Below are 24,165 nucleotides of genomic sequence, written 5' to 3'. Positions count from 1 at the left end.
GGCTCTGGGCCATCCCAGATGATGATGATATCGTCAATATACCTCCCAAAAAAAACTACATGGGAGGTAAAGGGATTATTAAGCCAGATATAATTGGCCTCCCAGAATCCCATGGTTAAATTGGTGTAACTGGGTACGACGTTGGCGCCCATAGCTGTGCTCTTTGTTTGAAGATAGAAGTCACTATCAAACTCAACGTAATTATGGGTCAGGCAGAATTCCGTGGCCTCTAGGATGAACTCTGCCTGACCTGGGTTGAGCATGGAGTCAGAAGAGAGAAAACTGGCAATGGCTCTGAGGCCTATATCGTGTGGAATTGAGGTGTAAAGTGAACTTACATCAAGGGAAGCCCATGAGTATGTGGACTCCCATGTGTAATGTTCCAAAAGATGAGAACCATCACGAATATAGGAGGGAAGGCTGGTTGCAAGAGGCTGCAAAAACTGGTCTATGTACTAGGAGATGGGACTGGTAATGTTGTCCATAGCGGCAACTATGGGTCGACCTGGTAGATTTTGGATACTCTTATGTATTTTGGGAATGTGATAAAAATATGGGGTGGAAATGTATGGTCGGTTGAAGAAAGCATACTCATGTTTAGAAATAATGTCATTGTTTTTGGCCTTGTCAGTGAGCGTTTTGACTTCTGTGATGAAATTGGACAGAGGGTCGCAGTGTAATTTTTGATATGTATTATCATCCGACAAAAGGCGGCGGGCTTCAGCCAAATAATCACTGCGGTACTGGATCACAATGCCTCCGCCTTTGTCCGCCGTCTTGATGACTATGTTATGATTGTCAATGAGGTGTTTTAAAGCTGATTTTTCTGAAAGAGTAAGATTGGAGTGGTTGGAATGGCTGTTATGGGTCAGTTGGCAAAGTTTTTGCATATCAGAGAAAACAACCTGATAGAAGGTTTGGAGATAGGGTCCCTTGGAACGTGTAGGATTGAACACAGATTTCGGCCTGAATGTACTGTATTGGTTTGTGCCATTGTTTTCCCTCTCATTTTCCTCTTCTTCTAATTTTCTTTTCCTTGTGGATGGGCGGCTGGGTGGCGAGGGGGGAAGTCCTGTGATTCAGTAGAAGTGTGGTCAGAAGGAACTTGTTTAGTTGAAATTGTAGGGTCCACACTATGAGAAAAGTTGTATATCTGTGTGTTTGGGTCTTGAGGCCCAGCGTCAAAAGGAGACCAAACTGTGGGAAAAGTGGAACTGGTGGAATTGACTAGACCAGGGGTCACCGACACACCAGATTTAGGGATAGATGTTGTAGGATCTGGTGTGTGGTTTTGTGATGTAAATTGAGGTAATGGGCTGGGATTAATGCCCTTGTCCCGTGTGGGCCCACTGCTGGTGGTTGAATTGTTGATTGTATTGACATTATCTAGAGAATAGGGATTTTTATGATTGCTATGGTTTGTGCTTTTATCTTTGTCATTGGTAGCACGATGTCTGACTTTCTTGGTTGATATACGTTGGGGTTTTGGAGTGAGTGTGTCTCAGGGAAGGCCTAACGTGACCTGTGATTGGTAGTAGTATTAGTCTTGTGCCTTATAGCTCTGTGCTTCAGTCTGATTGACTGCTCTCTCTACCAATCAACTCCATTCATTGATCATTTAAGCCCTGACCAATCACAGGTCACGTTAGGCCTGAGGAAGGAGCGCAGCTCCGCAAACGCGTCGCCCATTCGTACACAGACTCGGAAGCGATCCCGTCCCTCTGGTTACTATTGTGCGTTCCAATGGCAGGAAGCATCGGCACACAGCAGCGCAGCCTGTCGTATGGAGATCACCGCCATCTAACGACCTGATCGGACACAACTCCCGGGACATCCAGCAGTACTACTACTTTACCCACATGCCTGATTACAATGTACCTTTGTGAGTACTATTTTTAAAGATTTATTAAATTTCTTTTTAATATTGCACTTAGAGTGGCACCTCTGTTCTTCTTCTCCAGCACCCAGAGGACTGCTTCTTCCGTTCAAACGGGCCTGCCTTCTACAGTTGCCTTCATATGCATACTTATAATGGACTATATTACAGTTTACATGGACATTAAGCAGTTAAAAGTCTTTTTGTCAATATTGCCCATTACATTGTCTTAGTCCTAGTTTTTTATCCACGTTTGTAGTTGTATTCCTATGAACATTTGCTCCTTATTAGGAACGATAAGATTGGGGGGGGTCTTAATTGTGTTGAACCCAGCGCTCACACTTACATGTTGTTTACTGTCTTTTGAAGCTTAATGTTATGCTGCTTATTCAACACTTAGTTGTTTGTCTACAACTCCTTCCAACCCAATATTATTTCCACCCAGCCCAACATTTTCTCCCCCCCCCTTTTTTTCCTCCCTTCCCCTTCCCCCCCTCCCCCTCCCCCGCCTCCCTTTTAGTTTCTTATTCACACAACAGTACTGTGTTTTTTTATTATTACAGAAACTGGTTTTAGACTCACCTTGTGTATATATGTATATCTATCAGCTAATTCCCCTCATTGAATAATTATTGTCTCAGACTCTCCAGCACAAGACTTTTCCACATGTCAATTTGATACCTCTGTTTATACCCTTCTCTCACATTGATGTATCAGGTAGTCTCCATGTGAGTCTTCTGTCATATATCATCCTATTCCATTTTTTGCTTTGTGAGAGAACACTCGCATTGCACTAATTTGTTCCTATATCTCATACACAACGCCATCTTCATCATGGAGTGGCTACATAAACTTGAAAAAGCAAAATATGACACACTGGATCAATTGTATGCATTATTCCCAGCAGGATTTTTTAAGAATCATTTTACAATCCCCAGACATATCCTAAAAACTTGTTGCACACAATTTAGAAAATTAGAGCACCTCATGATCTCGGCCAATCACCAGTGGTGGGATAAGTTCTTTTTAGAACAATACATATCCCACTCCATTTCCCCCCCGAGGCTTGAACATATTAAAAACTTGTTACTTTCTGACATCTGAATTGTCCAATGAATGGTCTCAGATCTCAGAATTTTGTACACAAAAGTGGATGCGTATCATCATCCAACAGAGGCAATTAAAATACCTAGATTTGGTTGAATAAATCAAATCCAAAATCTTTGATTTAAGTACCTCTATGACCAACTTACCCACTTCATGGCTAAACACTCTCAAACATCATAGTAAGAAAGACGAAGACACCCTGATCCAGACGAAGTTAGGAAAGATGAGGAGAGACCTGGATGATTTAAATCTAGGCAGGGTTTTCCAGAGACCTGGATGATTTTAATCTAGGCAGGGTTTTCATCGTGCACCTAACATCAATCATTCATCCAATTCTTCAACCCACCTCATGCCTCTTATGGAATGTATTGTGGGTCCCCCAGGCCCAAGCCCATGGCCTCCCTCCAGGCACAAGCCTCTGCCTCATCCAGTGCATCCTACCAACATTAACCCCAGAACCATGCCCCCTTCTTATTCTTCTGAGACACACTCACTCACTCACTCCAAAACCACAATGTATATCAACCAAGAAAGTCAGACATCGTGCTACCAATGACAAAGATAAAAGCATAAACCATAGCAATCATAAAAATCCCTATTCTCTAGATAATGTCAATACAATCAACAATTCAACCACCAGCAGTGGGCCCACACGGGACAAGGGCATTAATCCCAGCCCATTACCTCAATTTACATCACAAAACCACACACCAGATCCTACAACATCTATCCCTAAATCTGGTCTGGTCAATTCCACCAGTTCCACTTTTCCCACAGTTTGATCTCCTTTTGACGCTGGGCCTCAAGACCCAAACACACAGATATACAACTTTTCTCATAGTGTGGATCCTACAATTTCAATGAAACAAGTTCCTTCTGACCACACTTCTACTGAATCACAGGATTTTTTAGTACTTACCCCCTCGCCACCCAGCCGCCCATCCACAGGGAATGGGGGAAAACAACAGCACAAACCACAGGGCCAAGTCCCTAAAACAATAAAAATATTCAATCTATCTTCCCAAAATTTGTCTTCAGCAGAGGCCTCTATTCTACAACGGGGTCTCAACTTTGCTCCTACTTCAATACCCAATTCATTTCGGTTATTTAAAGACCTTCACATGTTCATCCGCAACCTCACTTTAAAACGCCACTATAACATTAAATCACACCAGGTTGCTGACAGTTACATATCCTCCAGTTTTTCTGAGCCTACTCTCCCTTCAGAGATCCATGATTCACCAGAATTGAGTATCCTCAAGGATTTATACAATAAAGAGAGTGATGATGAGGATGCAGATTTGCTTCTTCTCACACAGCATCTCTCTACTTCTCCCCTTATACAATACAGTACATTCAGGCCGAAATCTGTGTTCAATCCTACACGTTCCAAGGGACCCTATCTCCAAACCTTCTATCAGGTTGTTTTCTCTGATATGCAAAAACTTTGCCAACTACCCATGACAGCCATTCCAACCACTCCAATCTTACTCTTTCAGAAAAATCAGCTTTAAAACACCTCATTGACAATCATAACATAGCCATCAAGACGGCGGACAAAGGCGGAGGCATTGTGATCCAGGACCGCAGTGATTATTTGGCTGAAGCCCGCCGCCTCTTGTCTGTTGATAATACATATCAAAAATTACGCTGCGACCCTCTGTCCAATTTCATCACAGAAGTCAAAACGCTCACTGACAAGGCCAAAAACAATGACATTATTTCTAAACATGAGTATGCTTTCTTCAGCCGACCATACTTTTCCACCTCATATTTTTATCACATTCCCAAAATACATAAGAGTATCCAAAATCCACCAGGTTGACCCATAGTTGGAGCTACGGACAGCATTACCAGTCCCATCTCCTAGTACATAGACCAGTTTTTACAGCCTCTTGCAACCAGCCTTCCCTCCTATATTCATGATGGTTCTCATCTTTTGGAACATTACACATGGGAGCCCACATACTCATGGGCTTCCCTTGATGTAAGTTCACTTTACACCTCAATTCCACACGATATAGGTCTCAGAGCCATTGCCAGTTTTCTCTCTTCTGACTCCATGCTCAACCCAGGTCAGGCAGAGTTCATCCTAGAGGCCACGGAATTCTGCCTGACCCATAATTACTTTGAGTTTGATAGTGACTTCTATCTTCAAACAAAGAGCACAGCTGTGGGCGCCAACTTCGTACCCAGTTACACCAATTTAACCATGGGGTTCTGGGAGGCCAATTATATCTGGCTTAATAATCCCGTTACCTCCCATGCAGTTTTTATGGGAGGTATATTGATGATATCATCGTCATCTGGGATGGCCCAGAGCCCCTTTTACAAGATTTTCTCACACATTGCAATAACAATGCTTATGGCCTTACTTTCACCTCAGAGCATGATCGTTTTCAGCTTGCATTTTTAGATCTCTTACTTTTTCATCAGGAAGGCAAAGTATTGGCAAAAAACTATACCAAACCTACAGCTGGCAATTCCTTTTTGCATCCTCAGAGCTGTCACCATCCGTGATGGATTTCTAACATCCCTAAGAGCCAATTTTGTCGCTTACGTAGAAATTGCACCAGAGAATCTGAATATATCACAGAAGGGTCCCTCTTAAAACAAAAGTTTATTGACAAAGCATTTCCATCCAAACTCATAGATGAAGCATTTGATCTCTATTTGTCAGAGCCTTCCACATCCACCAGTGAAACCAATCTGTTCACAGTGCAGCCTGTTAGGTTTGTGACTCAGTTCCACTCCAAACACAAAGCCATGAAACGCATTCTCAATAAACATTGTTCGATTCTACTTCAGGATCCACACCTAAAATCCATCATCACCTCCAAACCTAAATTCACGTATCGTAAAACCAGGAACATCAAAAATCTGGTAGCACCTAGTAAATATAAATGTCAACAAAGTTCCAAAATCACATTTGTGATTGTCTCATTTCCTTAGTTGGGATGTATCAGTGTCGCAAAAAATTATGTCTCACATGCAACCACGTTCATCATGGTCAAAAGGAATTCACCAACAAAGGTCAGACGTACCAGATCAGTCATTTTTACAATTGTTCTACAGAGTTTGTTATTTATTGTTTAATTTGTCCGTGTGGGTTACATTATGTGGGCCGAACCATACGCACTTTGAGGAAAAGGTTTGGGGAACACCGCCATCTTGTAGAGGCAGGAGACGACACCCACAGTGTTCCCCTCCATTTCCTCAAAAAACATGACCATTCCTCATCTGGCCTTAAAGTCTGGATCATTGAGTCCATTCCCAGTATGTTCCCACTGGCAGAGCGTTTTAACCGTCTCTGCCAGAGGGAAACGTACTGGTTATACACTTTGGACTCTCTTGCCCCTGGAGGTTTAAATGAGGAAATAGAGGTGAGCAGCCTAATTTTACTTCTCTCCTCATCCTCACTGTCCAATTGTTTATCAGATCCCCTCTCTCACACCTCCTCTACACTTGCCTTTTGTCTTCTGGTTCTAGGTGTCATTTCACTATTATCATGCATGTTCTTTCTTTGTCTAATAGAGTAGTGTTTGTCACCACATTCACTGAATCATCACCCCACAATTCAGTCATCATCAATTCCCCCCATTATCTTGATTTAAATTAATTTTTATTTTATTATTATGATTTTTATTTTCATTTTTATTTTTATTTTTATATTTACATTTATTTTTATTTTTATTCTTATTTTTATTTTTATTTTTTCTTTATTTTTATTTTCATTTTTATTTTTATATTTATTTGTATTTTTATTTTTATTTTCATTTTTATTTTTCAGTATTTTTCATTATATTTCATTATTTTTATTTGTATTTTTATTTGTATTTGTATTCTTATTTTTTATTCCCATTTTTATTTCCATTTTCCATTCTTATCTTATTTTCCAATACAGATAAGCATAAAAAATATATATTGCCCAAGTAACTTTAACAGAGGTCTTATTTGGCTGTATTTCTTCTTACATATACACATAGTGCATTCCTGTGAAACACATTGCACTTGACACACATCAACCATATCATTCATTTATTCCTATATCAGACACAATAGTATTAGTCTTGTGCCTTATAGCTCTGTGCTTCAGTCTGATTGACTGCTCTCTCTACCAATCAGCACAATTCATTGATCATATAAGCCCTGACCAATCACAGGTCACGTTAGGCCTGAGGAAGGAGCTCAGCTCACAATGTCGGGTTCCGGCAATATAGATTAAAATCAGTGAGAAAAATGGCATTCCCTCCCCCCCTCAGCCCAATACCAGGCCCTTTGGATCTGGTATGGATATTAAGGGGAACCCCTCACCCAAATTACAAAAAAAAAAAGGCGTGGGGCCCCCAGGCCCAATATACTCTGAACAGCAGTATACAGGCGGTCCCCGGGTTACAAACAAGATAGGGACTGTAGGTTTGTTCTTAAGTTGAATCTGTTTGTAACTTGGAACAGGTACATTTTGTAAGTGTAGCTCCAGCCAAAAAAATCAATTTTTAAGCTTTTTGGATAACATAGGGAAGGGTTATCACCCCTGTAACATTTTTTTGCTGTCTATGCCCCTGTTCAGAAGATTTCACCTCACTTTCTGTCCCAATGACAATTGGATTTTGAAAATTTTGGGTTATTAGGGAAACTAGGATTGGTGATAAAGCATCAGTGGAGACACCTTTTTTCCATATTAACTCTTACAGGAGTAAATTTTTCCTTCCTGGGGTAGATTTCCTCTCACTTCCTGTTGTCTCCCTCCATTTGTAAGTAGGAGTCGTTTGTAAGTCAGATGTTTGAAAAAAAGGGGACCGCCTCTATATACTAAACGGCCTGCCCTATACATTCTGTGGAAAATTGGGCCTTAGGTGTTGGTGGTACCAGAACACTGTAACTTCTCACAGTTACTCTTGGTGGGCGCTGGAACGGGTCCTGCTGTGAAATCTTATATCAAGAATTGTAATTACATGCCCCTGTTAAACAGGGGCAGAAAAATTGGGAAACAAAATGTAAGTGTGAGCGCTGGGTTCAACACAATTAAGACCCCCCAATCTTATCGTTCCTAATAAGGAGCAAATGTTTAAAGGAATACAACTACAAACGTGGATAAAAAACTAGGAATAAGACAATGTAATGGGCAATATTGACAAAAAGACTTTTAACTGCTTAATGTCCATGTAAACTGTAATATAGTCCATTATAAGTATGCATATGAAGGCAACTGTAGAAGGCAGGCCCGTTTGAACGGAAGAAGCAGTCCTCTGGGTGCTGGAGAAGAAGAACAGAGGTGCCACTCTAAGTGCAATATTAAAAAGAAATTTAATAAATCTTTAAAAATAGTACTCACAAAGGTACATTGTAATCAGGCATGTGGGTAAAGTAGTAGTACTGCTGGATGTCCCGGGAGTTGTGTCCGATCAGGTCGTTAGATGGCGGTGATCTCCATACGACAGGCTGCGCTGCTGTGTGCCGATGCTTCCTGCCATTGGAACGCACAATAGTAACCAGAGGGACGGGATCGCTTCCGAGTCTGTGTACGAATGGGCAACGCGTTTGCGGAGCTGCGCTCCTTCCTCAGGCCTAACGTGACCTGTGATTGGTCAGGGCTTAAATGATCAATGAATGGAGTTGATTGGTAGAGAGAGCAGTCAATCAGACTGAAGCACAGAGCTATAAGGCACAAGACTAATACTACTACCAATCACAGGTCACGTTAGGCCTTCCCTGAGACACACTCACTCCAAAACCCCAACGTATATCAACCAAGAAAGTCAGACATCGTGCTACCAATGACAAAGATAAAAGCACAAACCATAGCAATCATAAAAATCCCTATTCTCTAGATAATGTCAATACAATCAACAATTCAACCACCAGCAGTGGGCCCACACGGGACAAGGGCATTAATCCCAGCCCATTACCTCAATTTACATCACAAAACCACACACCAGATCCTACAACATCTATCCCTAAATCTGGTGTGTCGGTGACCCCTGGTCTAGTCAATTCCACCAGTTCCACTTTTCCCACAGTTTGGTCTCCTTTTGACGCTGGGCCTCAAGACCCAAACACACAGATATACAACTTTTCTCATAGTGTGGACCCTACAATTTCAACTAAACAAGTTCCTTCTGACCACACTTCTACTGAATCACAGGACTTCCCCCCTCGCCACCCAGCCGCCCATCCACAAGGAAAAGAAAATTAGAAGAAGAGGAAAATGAGAGGGAAAACAATGGCACAAACCAATACAGTACATTCAGGCCGAAATCTGTGTTCAATCCTACACGTTCCAAGGGACCCTATCTCCAAACCTTCTATCAGGTTGTTTTCTCTGATATGCAAAAACTTTGCCAACTGACCCATAACAGCCATTCCAACCACTCCAATCTTACTCTTTCAGAAAAATCAGCTTTAAAACACCTCATTGACAATCATAACATAGCCATCAAGACGGCGGACAAAGGCGGAGGCATTGTGATCCAGGACCGCAGTGATTATTTGGCTGAAGCCCGCCGCCTCTTGTCTGTTGATAATACATATCAAAAATTACGCTGCGACCCTCTGTCCAATTTCATCACAGAAGTCAAAACGCTCACTGACAAGGCCAAAAACAATGACATTATTTCTAAACATGAGTATGCTTTCTTCAGCCGACCATACTTTTCCACCTCATATTTTTATCACATTCCCAAAATACATAAGAGTATCCAAAATCCACCAGGTTGACCCATAGTTGGAGCTACGGACAACATTACCAGTCCCATCTCCTAGTACATAGACCAGTTTTTACAGCCTCTTGCAACCAGCCTTCCCTCCTATATTCATGATGGTTCTCATCTTTTGTAACATTACACATGGGAGCCCACATACTCATGGGCTTCCCTTGATGTAAGTTCACTTTACACCTCAATTCCACACGATATAGGTCTCAGAGCCATTGCCAGTTTTCTCTCTTCTGACTCCATGCTCAACCCAGGTCAGGCAGAGTTCATCCTAGAGGCCACGGAATTCTGCCTGACCCATAATTACTTTGAGTTTGATAGTGACTTCTATCTTCAAACAAAGAGCACAGCTGTGGGCGCCAACTTCGTACCCAGTTACACCAATTTAACCATGGGGTTCTGGGAGGCCAATTATATCTGGCTTAATAATCCCGTTACCTCCCATGCAGTTTTTATGGGAGGTATATTGATGATATCATCGTCATCTGGGATGGCCCAGAGCCCCTTTTACAAGATTTTCTCACACATTGCAATAACAATGCTTATGGCCTTACTTTCAATCTCAGAGCATGATCGTTTTCAGCTTGCATTTTTAGATCTCTTACTTTTTCATCAGGAAGGCAAAGTATTGGCAAAAAACTATACCAAACCTACAGCTGGCAATTCCTTTTTGCATCCTCAGAGCTGTCACCATCCGTGATGGATTTCTAACATCCCTAAGAGCCAATTTTGTCGCTTACGTAGAAATTGCACCAGAGAATCTGAATATATCACAGAAGGGTCCCTCTTAAAACAAAAGTTTATTGACAAAGCATTTCCATCCAAACTCATAGATGAAGCATTTGATCTCTATTTGTCAGAGCCTTCCACATCCACCAGTGAAACCAATCTGTTCACAGTGCAGCCTGTTAGGTTTGTGACTCAGTTCCACTCCAAACACAAAGCCATGAAACGCATTCTCAATAAACATTGTTCGATTCTACTTCAGGATCCACACCTAAAATCCATCATCACCTCCAAACCTAAATTCACGTATCGTAAAACCAGGAACATCAAAAATCTGGTAGCACCTAGTAAATATAAATGTCAACAAAGTTCCAAAATCACATTTGTGATTGTCTCATTTCCTTAGTTGGGATGTATCAGTGTCGCAAAAAATTATGTCTCACATGCAACCACGTTCATCATGGTCAAAAGGAATTCACCAACAAAGGTCAGACGTACCAGATCAGTCATTTTTACAATTGTTCTACAGAGTTTGTTATTTATTGTTTAATTTGTCCGTGTGGGTTACATTATGTGGGCCGAACCATACGCACTTTGAGGAAAAGGTTTGGGGAACACCGCCATCTTGTAGAGGCAGGAGACGACACCCACAGTGTTCCCCTCCATTTCCTCAAAAAACATGACCATTCCTCATCTGGCCTTAAAGTCTGGATCATTGAGTCCATTCCCAGTATGTTCCCACTGGCAGAGCGTTTTAACCGTCTCTGCCAGAGGGAAACGTACTGGTTATACACTTTGGACTCTCTTGCCCCTGGAGGTTTAAATGAGGAAATAGAGGTGAGCAGCCTAATTTGACTTCTCTCCTCATCCTCACTGTCCAATTGTTTATCAGATCCCCTCTCTCACACCTCCTCTACACTTGCCTTTTGTCTTCTGGTTCTAGGTGTCATTTCACTATTATCATGCATGTTCTTTCTTTGTCTAATAGAGTAGTGTTTGTCACCACATTCACTGAATCATCACCCCACAATTCAGTCATCATCAATTCCCCCCATTATCTTGATTTAAATTAATTTTTATTTTATTATTATGATTTTTATTTTCATTTTTATTTTTATTTTTATATTTACATTTATTTTTATTTTTATTCTTATTTTTATTTTTATTTTTTCTTTATTTTTATTTTCATTTTTATTTTTATATTTATTTGTATTTTTATTTTTATTTTCATTTTTATTTTTCAGTATTTTTCATTATATTTCATTATTTTTATTTGTATTTTTATTTGTATTTGTATTCTTATTTTTTATTCCCATTTTTATTTCCATTTTCCATTCTTATCTTATTTTCCAATACAGATAAGCATAAAAAATATATATTGCCCAAGTAACTTTAACAGAGGTCTTATTTGGCTGTATTTCTTCTTACATATACACATAGTGCATTCCTGTGAAACACATTGCACTTGACACACATCAACCATATCATTCATTTATTCCTATATCAGACACAATAGTATTAGTCTTGTGCCTTATAGCTCTGTGCTTCAGTCTGATTGACTGCTCTCTCTACCAATCAGCACAATTCATTGATCATATAAGCCCTGACCAATCACAGGTCACGTTAGGCCTGAGGAAGGAGCTCAGCTCCGCAAACGCGTTGCCTATTCGTACACAGACCTGGAAGCGATCCCGTCCCTCTGGTTACTATTGTGCGTTCCAACGGCAGGAAGCATTGGCACACAGCAGCGCAGCCTGTCGTATGGAGATCACCGCCATCTAACAACCTGATCGGACACAACTCCCGAGACATCCGGCAGTACTACTACTTTACCCACATGCCTGATTACAATGTACCTTTGTGAGTACTATTTTTAAAGATTTATTAAATTTCTTTTTAATATTGCACTTAGAGTGGTGCCTTTGTTCTTCTTCTCCAGCACCCAGAGGACTGCTTCTTCCGTTCATACGGGGCTGCCTTCTTCAGTTGCCTCCATATGCATACTTATAATGGACTATATTATAGTTTACATGGACATTAAGCAGTTAAAAGTCTTTTTGTCAATATTGCCCATTACATTGTCTTATTCCTAGTTTTTTATCCACGTTTGTAGTTGTATTCCTTTAAACATTTGCTCCTTATTAGGAACGATAAGATTGGGGGGTCTTAATTGTGTTGAACCCAGCGCTCACACTTACATTTTGTTTCCCAATTTTTCTGCCCCTGTTTAACAGGGGCATGTAATTACAATTCTTGATATAAGATTTCACAGCAGGACCCGTTCCAGCGCCCACCAAGAGTAACTGTGAGAAGTTACAGTGTTCTGGTACCACCAACACCTAAGGCCCAATTTTCCACAGAATGTATAGGGCAGGCCGTTTAGTATATAGAGGCGGTCCCCTTTTTTTCAAACATCTGACTTACAAACGACTCCTACTTACAAATGGAGGGAGACAACAGGAAGTGAGAGGAAATCTACCCCAGGAAGGAAAAATTTACTCCTGTAAGAGTTAATATGGAAAAAAGGTGTCTCCACTGATGCTTTATCACCAATCCTAGTTTCCCTAATAACCCAAAATTTTCAAAATCCAATTGTCATTGGGACAGAAAGTGAGGTGAAATCTTCTGAACAGGGGCATAGACAGCAAAAAAATGTTACAGGGGTGATAACCCTTCCCTATGTTATCCAAAAAGCTTAAAAATTGATTTTTTTGGCTGGAGCTACACTTACAAAATGTACCTGTTCCAAGTTACAAACAGATTCAACTTAAGAACAAACCTACAGTCCCTATCTTGTTTGTAACCCGGGGACCGCCTGTATACTGCTGTTCAGAGTATATTGGGCCTGGGGGCCCCACGCCTTTTTTTTTTTGTAATTTGGGTGAGGGGTTCCCCTTAATATCCATACCAGATCCAAAGGGCCTGGTATTGGGCTGAGGGGGGGGGGCATGCCATTTTTCTCACTGATTTTAATCTATATTGCCGGAACCCGACATTACATTACATCCGCAAGCAATTTTAAATGACTTTTATTCCTTTAGAAATGTCATTTTGTGCAGGGGATAAATGCATCACTTTACAGGCATACTATAGTCACCCCCCAGGCACCATATTTAAAGGAATATTTCACTTTTATTGTTTCACTTTAAGCATTATTAAAATCACTGCTCCCAAAAAAGGCCGTTTTTAATACTTTTTTTGCATTGATACATGTACCCTGAGGCAGGACCCGGGTTCCCAAACACTTTTTATGACAATAACTTGCTTATTAGCCTTTAAAATTAGCACTTTTGATTTTTCACATTCGAGTCCCATAGACTTTAACGGTATTTGCGTGTTTGCACAAATTTTTTGCCTGTTCGCATGTTCTGCCGCGAACCGGGGGGTGTTCGGCTCATCCCTAGGAATAATCAGGAGATATCCATAGCGTAATCCCATTTATTTAAAAAATACAAATTGGATACTCACAAGTAGGGATGAGCTTCGTGTTCGAGTCGAACCCATGTTCGACTCGAACATCGGCTGTTCGATCGTTCGCCGAATTGCGAACGTTATGGGCCGTTCGCGCTAAATTCGTGTGGCGCGTCACGGCCCATAATTCACTGCGGCATCGCAGTGCATTGCTGGCTGATGATTGGCCAAGCATGCACTATGACCCGCATGCTTGGCCAATCACAGCGCTGTCAGTAGAGAGAGCTGTAATTGGCCAAAGCCAGGGTGGCTTTGGCCAATTACGGCTCAGGGCATTTAGTACACACCCCACACTATATAAGGCCGCCTGCACGGCGGCCCTGTGTAGTGTGTGTTCCGGTGTGCTGAGAGATAGAGAGAGAGAGAGACAGTGTCATTTGATTTGAGTTAGATAGATTAGGCAGAACAGTCAGTCAGTTAGCTGCACTTACAGTGTATTGTGTATATATATGCATCCCAGGTGTTGCATATATATATATACACTGTATTCAGTTTAGCTAGATCCGTTCCTGTTATCTTCTATCTAGACTATTTACATTTAATGCAGTGCGTCCTGCTCACAGTGTTCAGCTAGATCCGTTCCTGTTATCTTCTAGACTATTTACATTTAGTGCAGTGCGTCCTGCTCACAGTGTTCAGCTAGATCCGTTCCTGCTATTTACATTTAGTGCAGTGCGTCCTGCTCACAGTGTTCAGCTAGATCCGTTCCTGTTAAATTCCTACTGACCGGCAGGCTTGTCTGGTTACAGTATATAAAGCTACCTGAAGAAAATTACAGGTGTTCTATTTGATCCTATTAGTACCACGGTCAGGCAGCTAGACTATTTACATTTAGTACAGTGCGTCCTGCTCACAGTGTTCAGCTAGATCCGTTCCTGTTATCTTCCTACTGACAGGCAGGCTTGTCTGGTTACAGTATATAAAGCTACTTGAAGAAAATTACAGGTGTTCTATCCCAGCTTAGTGCAGCTACAGGCCATTAGTATGTCTGGAAGGCCAAGAAGGAGAGGCAGACAGTCACAAGCCAATAAGAGAGGGCAAGCAGGCTCTGTGTCTAGTGCTGGTCGTGGAGACGGTGCATCCTCATCAGCACGTGGCCATGGGACACGCTTGGCCTTTTTTTCGGCAGCTGGCCATGTTGAGCCGCAACATGCGGAAGACTTGGTCGAGTGGATGACCAAGCCGTCCTCATCCTCCTCATCCTCTCTCACCCATGCCCAGGGTGCTTTGTCTGGCAAAGCAGCGGCCTCTTCCCTCAGCTCAATGTCATCAGTGACTCCTTCCCTAGCTCCACCATGTCCTCATGAGGATTCCCTCGAACTGTTTGACCACAGTGTTGGGTACATGCTCCAGGAGGATGCCCAGCGTTTGGAAGGCTCTGATGACGATACTGAGCTCGATGAAGGCAGTAACATGAGCGCGGACAGAGGGGGTGCCCAAGAAGGACAGCAATCTGGCAGTCATGCTCCCCCTGCTGCAGCATACTGCCAGGTTTGCTCCAGTGATGAGGAGGGAGGGGATGATGAGGTCACTGACTCAACGTGGGTGCCTGATAGGAGAGAGGAGGAGGAGGAGGAGGAGGAGGAGGAGGAGGAGGAGGAGGCGGCAGCACATCACCAACGAGGCAGGATGCCCTCCAGGGGCCAGCCTAAGGGCAACACATTGACTGCATCACACCCCAAAGCTCCACATGTGCAGGGCGCTGCAGTCTCTGCGCGTTATTCAAAAAGTTCTTTGGTGTGGGCCTTTTTTGAGACGAGTGCATCAGATCGCACCGCTGCTATTTGCAACATATGTCTCAAGCGTATCTCGCGTGGCCAAAATATCTCCCGCTTGGGTACCACATGCTTGACCAGACATATGTTGACCTGCCATGCAGTTCGTTGGCAAGCGTATCTAAAAGACCCACACCAAAGAACAAAGAGGATCTCTCCTTGCTCCTCATCAGCTGAGATTTCCAACCCCACTAGACCTTCAGTCCTCTCTGAGACCTGCAGTGAGAGGAATGAAGGTGTAGAATTAGGTGTGTCACAGCCAAGTACTTGTGGGCAATCTGCTTTTGGTACACCGACGTCAGATTGTACCAGGCAAATTTCCCTGCCCCAGCTGCTGCACCGCCGAAAGAAGTTTGCTCCCAGCCATCCACATGCCCAGCGGTTGAATGCTAGCTTGGCAAAATTGCTAGCACTTCAACTGCTGCCTTTTCAGTTGGTAGACTCTGCCCCCTTCCGTGAGTTTGTGGAATGTGCGGTTCCTCAGTGGCAGGTACCCAAACGCCACTTTTTCTCACGGAAGGCGATTCCGGCTCTCTACCGGCATGTGGAAGGCAATGTCCATGCCTCGCTGGACAGGGCGGTCAGCGGTAAGGTGCATATTACCGCTGACTCATGGTCCAGCAGGCATGGACAGGGACGTTACCTAAGTTTCACGGCGCATTGGGTGACTCTGCTGGCAGCTGGGAAGGATGCAGGACAAGGTGCAGTAGTGTTGGAGGTTGTTCTGCCACCACGCCTCCAAAATGCTGATTGTGACACACCTCTCTCCTCCACCCCCTCCTCTTCTTCTTCCTCCATGGCCTCTTCCTCGGAACCAGCGGTGCTCCGTAGGCGTTCAAGGGGCTACGCAAGTACGCAGGCCAAAAGATGCCATGCGGTGCTTGAGCTGGTGTGCTTGGGGGACAGGAGCCACACTGGGGCAGAGGTTCTGTCAGCTCTGCAGGGGCAGGTTCAGAGGTGGTTGACGCCACGCCAACTTAAGGCAGGAATGGTGGTTTGCGACAATGGCACCAACCTCCTCTCTGCCCTCCGACAGGGACAAATGACCCATGTGCCCTGTTTGGCTCACGTCCTTAACTTGGTGGTGCAGCGGTTCTTGGGCAGGTACCCGGGCTTACAGGATGTCCTGAGGCAGGCCAGGAAAGTCTGTGTGCATTTCCGCCGGTCATATAATGCCAGTGCTCGGCTGACGGACCTCCAAAAGGAGTTTAACCTGCCCAAGAACCGCCTAATCTGTGACATGCCCACCAGGTGGAACTCAACGTTGGCCATGCTGCAGCGGCTGCACACGCAGCAGAGGGCCATCAATGAGTACCTGTGCGACTATGGCACCAGGACAGGGTCAGGGGAGCTTGGTTTTTTTTCCCCACGCCAGTGGGCCATGATCAGGGATGCATGCACTGTCCTGTCACCATTCGAGGAGGCCACGAGGATGGTGAGCAGTGACAGTGCATGCATCAGTGACACTGTCCCCCTTGTCCACCTGTTGGAGCACACGCTGCGTGGAATAATGGACAGGGCACTTGAGGCAGAACAGAGGCAGGAAGAGGAGGACTTCCTTAGCTCTCAAGGCCCCCTTTATCCAGACAGTGTTCCTGCGTGCCCGCCGATCACACAGGAAGAGGACGAGGAGGAAGAGGAGGAGGAGGAAGATTGTGTCAGTATGGAGGTGGAGCCTGGCACTCAGCATCAGCAGCAGTCTTTAAGGGATCAGTCCCAAGAAACACATGGACTTGTACGTGGCTGGGAGGAGGTGGCTGCGGACCATGTCGTTCTTAGTGACCCAGAGGACTCCGGACCGAATGCCTCAGCAAACCTACGCTGCATGGCCTCCCTGATCCTGCAAAGCCTGCGTAAGGATCCTCGTATTCGTGGTATCAAGGAGAAGGACCAATACTGGCTGGCAACCCTCCTTGATCCACGTTACAAGGGTAAGGTTGCGGACCTTATCTTGCCATCGCAGAGGGAGCAGAGGATGAAACATCTTCGGGAGGCCTTGCAGAAAGGTCTGTGCAACGCGTTCCCAGAGACTGGGAGGTTACAAACTCCTGTTTCTGGACAACGTGTTGCTGAGGCTTCGGTCAGTCAAAGAAGGAGCGGTGGAGAAGGTGGCCGTCTGACCGATGCGTTCAGACAATTTTTTGGTCCGCAGCCCCAAGGTATGATCGGTTCCAGCAACCATCGCCAGCGTCTGTTTTACATGGTGCAGGAATACCTAGGGGCAAGATCAGACTTGGACACCTTTCCCACCGAAAATCCTCTGGGTTACTGGGTCTTGAGGATGGATCACTGGCCAGAGCTTGCACAGTATGCAATTGAGCTACTGGCCTGTCCTGCATCCAGCGTTCTTTCGGAACGCACATTCAGTGCTGCTGGAGGCGTGGTAACCGATCACAGGGTGCGTCTGTCCACCGACTCGGTCGATCGGCTGACCTTCATAAAAATGAATGAGTCTTGGATCACCACCAGCTACCAAGCACCTGATGCTGATGTAACCGAATAATTTTTTTTGAAATCTCAGATCCCTTCAAAGACTGCCTATGCTGATGCTGAGTGACTATCCCTGAGTAATTATCCTCTTCCTCCTCAATCATCACGCTGATAGCTTGTAAGAACATTTTTGGTTCTGGGCGCCACCACCAGTGCCTAAGGCACAATTTTTCAGCCCCTGTTTAACAGGGGCGTGTAATTACAATTTTTGATGTAATACTTTGCAGCAGGGCTCGTTCCTGCATTCCAACTAGAGTGTCTGTGAGGGGTTGCAGTGTTGTGGCACCAGCACCAGTGCCTAGGGCCCAATTTTTCTGCCCCTGTCTAACAGGGGCGTGTAATTACAATTTTTGATGCAATACTTTGCAGCAGGGCTCGTTCCTGCGTTCCAACTAGAGTGTCTGTGAGGGGTTGCAGTGTTGTGGCACCAGCACCAGTGCCTAAGGCCCAATTTTTCTGCCCCTGTCTAACAGGGGCGTGTAATTACAATTTTTGATGCAATACTTTGCAGCAGGGCTCGTTCCTGCGTTCCAACTAGAGTGTCTGTGAGGGGTTGCAGTGTTGTGGCACCAGCACCAGTGCCTAAGGCCCAATTTTTCTGCCCCTGTCTAACAGGGGCGTGTAATTACAATTTTTGAAGCAATAATTTGCAGCAGGGCTCGTTCCTGCGTTCCAACTAGAGTGTCTGTGAGGGGTTGCAGTGTTGTGGCACCAGCACCAGTGCCTAAGGCCTAATTTTTCAGCTCCTGTTCAACAGGGGCATGTAATTACAATTCTTGATCTAATATTTCACAGCAGGGCCCTGTGAGGGCTTACAGTGTTGTGGCCACAGCAACACCTAAGGCCCAAATTTCTGCTGAGTATATAGGGCAGGACCCTACTTTCAAACATCTAACTTACAAACGACTCCTACTTGCAAACGGAAGGAGACAACAGGAAGTGAGATGAAATCTACCCCTAGGAAGGGAAATTCTCTCCTGTAAGAGTTAATATGGGAAAACAATTTCTCCTTTCCACTGATGCTTTCCAATCCTTGTTCCACAAAAAAACCCAAATTTTCAAAAAACATTTTTCATTGGGACAAAAAAGTGAGGTGAAATCTTCTGAAGAGGAGGAAAGACAGCAAAACAAATGTCACAGGGGTGATAACCCTTCCCTATGTTTTCCAAAAAGCTTAGAAAAGATTTTTTGGCTGGAGCTAAACACGTTAAAAATGTTCAAAATTACAAACAGATTCTACTTAACAACAAACCTACAGTCCCTGTCTTGTTTGCACCGCCTGTATACTGCTGTTCAGAGTATATAGGGCCTGGTGGCCCCACACCTTTCCTTATTTTAATTTGGGTGCGGGGTTCCCCTTAATATCCATACAAGACCCAAAGGGCCTGGTAATGGACTGGGGGGTACCCATGCCGTTTGTCTCACTGATTTTCATCCATATTGCCATGACCCGACATGACATTAAACCCGCAAGCAGTTTTAAATGAGATTTTTTCCTTTAAAAATGACATTTGGTGCAGGGACTGTTCTAAACATGGGAAACACGCGTCACTTTACAGGCATACTATAGACACCCCCCAGGTACGATATTTAAAGGAATATTTCACTTTTTTTTTTTTACTTTAAGCATCATTAAAATCACTGCTCCCGAAAAAACGGCCGTTTTTAAAAGTTTTTTTTGCATTGATACATGTCCCCTGGGGTAGGACCCGGGTCCCCAAACCCTTTTTAGGACAATACCATGCAAATTAGCCTTTAAAATGAGCACTTTTGATTTCGAACGTTCGAGTCCCATAGACGTCAATGGGGTTCTAACGTTCGTGCGAACTTTCGGTCCGTTCGCGGGTTCTGGTGCGAACCGAACCGGGGGGTGTTCGGCTCATCCCTACTCACAAGTAAACTATTGTATAAAGCATAAAATGCCAGCTTGGAACATAACTTTGCAGCGTACGTGCCAAAGACCAGACCTGACATAACCGGAGGTTCCCACCTAATGCATTTCACTCCTTCCTCGGAGCATCTTCGGGAGAAGGGAACATCAGTGCTGAGTGGATCTTAAACAAGGGTGACACTTCCTACTTCTCTAATTTCCCACTCCCAGTACACCGTATTGATTCTTCCGCCCTGCTAGCCCGTGATTCTATGGTACAGATTTGAACATAGTTGCTATCATTGGTTGGCCCTGGTCCGGCAGCAAAAAAAGCATATTATGCAGTATTATTAAAAACAATAAAGCAAAATAAATAAAAATCCTAACCACTCATAATGGAATATTTTCTTTGTTGTTCTTATTCTTATATTCCTCTTGCATATGCTTGTTGCGGTTAACCACTTCAGCCCCGGACCATTTGGCTGGCCAAAGACCAGAGAACTTTTTACAGTTTGGCACTGTGCTGCTTTTTTTTTTTTAAATTCTTTTTATTGATTTTGCTTAAAGGAAAACAATAAAACTTATCATCCTAAAACCCGATGGGCAACATACCCATCTTCGAATTTGCCACGCAGGGCTGTACACCAGGTACCTAACATAACCAACTATACCCTAAACCCTCCCCCCTATCCCACCCCTTCCCGACCAGCTGCCACGGATATTTCAATGCTGCGTAGAAAATGCAGTTATACATTGTATATATGGTTTCATTCTGTCCTCTGAAAGCATAACAGTATCTTCATCCTTTTCATATATCAAGACATTACAGGAAACATAGATAGTTTCTATACAACAACGACATCCTCAACCTCAACCATTCCCATTCTAAGACATCAATTTACCAGCCCACAAGTACGTTTATTTTATTAGCCCACTGTTGCGTTTGTATCCAACCATGGTTCCCATACTTTGGTGAATTTTTTTGGATAACCTCTTATTCTATATGTAGCCTTATACAAGGGTATAACCGAATTAACCAAAGCCTTCCAGAAAGAAAGTGTGGGTGCCTCTGACTTTTTCCATTTTAGTAAAATAGCTTTTTTACCATAGAATAAACCTATGTTTAGTAGAGTGCGGTGTGCCAAGGAAGGCACCACCCCCTCCACCAAACCAATAAGACACACCCTGGGGGTCAGGGGTATCGGGGTATGAAGTACCTCTGTCAGGCGATCTGTGACCTCCCTCCAGAAATTACTTATTTTCGGGCAATCCCAAAAAATGTGTTTTGTATCCGCTGGGGAAAGTATACATCTCCAACACCGTCCGTCTAAGGACGGGAAAATCCGTGATAGCCTGGCTGGAATTAAGTAGATGCGATGGAGAAATTTGAATTGAATTAGTCTGTCCCGTGCTGAGACTAGATTTTTAAATGGGTGATCCCACATATCATCCCAATCCTCCCCTTGTAGTTCTGGAACCTCTCTCTCCCAACGTTCCTTACCAAAAGCATGGCGCAGCTGCAGGTACCGAAAAAAAACAGAGTTTGGAAGATCGTGTCTTATCTTGAGTTGGTCAAAGGTAAGGAGATCACCCTCTCTAACAATGTCCTCCAGTTTTTTTATGCCCCTACCTGACCACACAGTGGGATCTGCAATAGAGCAGAAATGGGAAAGATTCGGATTAAACCATAGTGGCGCTGATGGCGTAACTCCCACATAACTAAGGGATACTAACTTAGTAGCAACCTCCCAGGCTCTAATAGTGGCTTTCATAAATTCCGTAATAGGCAGGCCTGTCTTCGGGCCTCTGTATAGGGTTAGGCTCAGGCTTTCATACGATCCAATATATGCTGCTTCCAGGACATTAGCTGAGTCTCCATTATCGGCCAGCAGCCACCGTCTGGCAAAAACCATTTGGCCGGCCAAATAATATTTCTGCCAGTCTGGAAGAGCCAACCCGACCCCACTGTCGCCACTTCTTCACAGCGCTGTTTTTTTGATACCTTTTATGTGAGTGTTCATTAATTTTAATAAATCTCCATTTAAACGGATTCACACTATTTGGCCATTCCTTCTCTCCATTTGTTGCGGTTTTTGCTGATTCCACCATTGATCTGAGGAATACGATCTTTGGGAGCTGCACCCCATGCCTGTGGTCCCGATCAAGTTCGAGGAATGTAGCCACGTGGTAGCCACTCCACCAACTTTGCTCTCCCAGGCCAACTGTAGTCCAGCACCACCTGAGCTTTACTGACTCCACCTGGCATATGCCTTGTTGGGTCCATCTTGTCCGGTAAGCCTTTTCACTTTCATTGGTGGTGTGTGGGCTCCCCCTACAGATGTTATACATCCTTGTTGAGATCCTTTCCAGAGGACCTTTTATCTTCTCCCCAAGGATCTTCTTTTGAGTACATGAACTTGGAACTGTCAGTACATAGACTACATCTCCAGACTTTTCCTCTTAGCGCTACACTTATTTTGTTTTTTTGATATTGTTCACACTTGCTGGTTGTGTTAGCTGCTGTTTGTATTTTATTTTTGGTAGCGCAGAATTATTGTGTACATATATGATGGCAGAGATGCACTCCCCCCTAATTACTGTCTTGAAGGCATCCCATTCTATACTTGGGTTTACTGAACCTTCATTACATTTCCAATATGTTTCTATTGAATTTTGAACAAGGGTACACACCTGATCCTCCATTAGCCAATCAGGAGATAGCCTCCAACACCCTTTTTTGGTACCTGAGGAAAACCTCATTGTGAGTAGCAGAGGATTATGGTCCGAAATCCCTCCTGACAAATATTCTGATGCACACACAAACCTCAACAAGGAGGTATTACCAAAGGCCAAATCAATCCTCGCGGAAGATCTGTGTGCAGACGATAAATGTGAGTAGGCCGTAGCATCAGGGTGTTTCCATCGCCATATCTCTGTTAGTCCTGCCATATCGGCCCATGAGCAGAGGTCCACCGAGGCCGACCTAGCAGCATTGGAGGAGTCCAGCACCCGGTCTAGAATGGCATTGTAATCACCCATAAGTAGGATTGGCAAATGAAGGAAGGGAGCCAGTGTTACCATCAGATCAAACAAAAACTGCACCTGGAATGGGGGAGGCAAGTACACATTAACCAATATGAATTTGTGATTATATACTTCCAAGGAAACCACCACATATCGTCCTCCTGGATCCGTAATCACCTGATGTATTGTACAGGCTACTGCTTTACTGATTAATAAAGACACCCCTCTTGCATATGTAGAATAGGTTGAGTGAATCGCTCTTTGTACCCATGGCTTACGTAAAGACAAGATCTTGCTGCCCTCCAGGTGTGTCTCCTGCATGAGGACGATATGTGGCTTCACCTGTTTCAAATATTGGAAAACCGTTGCTCTTTTAAATTTGCTATTCAAACCTCTGACATTCCATGATAAAATTCTTATTCTACTATCCATCAGGGAATATCAGGTAACACACAACCTTCAGGATAAACTGTAGTTGAAGAGATATTATTTGAAAAGAACTATATGAGGACATGTGTGGCGTTAAAGACAGACGTGTTGAGTTAATAAAATATCCATGACAGTGGTCTAACAAAACCCCCCCTGCTATCATACCAGAACCTGGAGAACCTGAAACATGGTTCCACCCAAACAATAGGCGGAACAAAAAAAGAAATTGAAAAATACAAAAAAAAAGAAAAATTGTCCGGTATGCAGCTTGATCCCGAAAACTACCGACCCTCGGAGAGTTCCACCATGTAGAACAAAACTACAGCATATTTTGCATAAAGAGATTGTCCGTGAACTGTAATGAAGTCTCCGGTGGATTTCAGGTATCGGAATCGCTTGCACCCGACCACCCAAATAGAAGAATCAAGAAAAATCACATGGGCATTAGGGAAAAGAACAGGGGTACAAAATATTGCGGGGATTCAAAAACAGCTGGATCACTCCCTCACGTCTGCTTTGATTTACCATTGGATATCTGCTCCAAAATTGCCAGCGGTATTTAATTGTAACATGACTGGATCAGAAAAACATAAAAACCGAGGCACATTGCAGATTCACCTGGTTTTGTTGTAGATTTATATGGTAGCATCCAGCCAATCACATGCCTCTTGTGGGGTGTCAAAG

This window comes from Aquarana catesbeiana, linkage group LG11 (genome assembly GCF_042186555.1).
Source record: "Aquarana catesbeiana isolate 2022-GZ linkage group LG11, ASM4218655v1, whole genome shotgun sequence".
Taxonomy (NCBI): domain Eukaryota; kingdom Metazoa; phylum Chordata; class Amphibia; order Anura; family Ranidae; genus Aquarana; species Aquarana catesbeiana.
Note: the sequence above shows the minus strand (reverse complement) of the source record.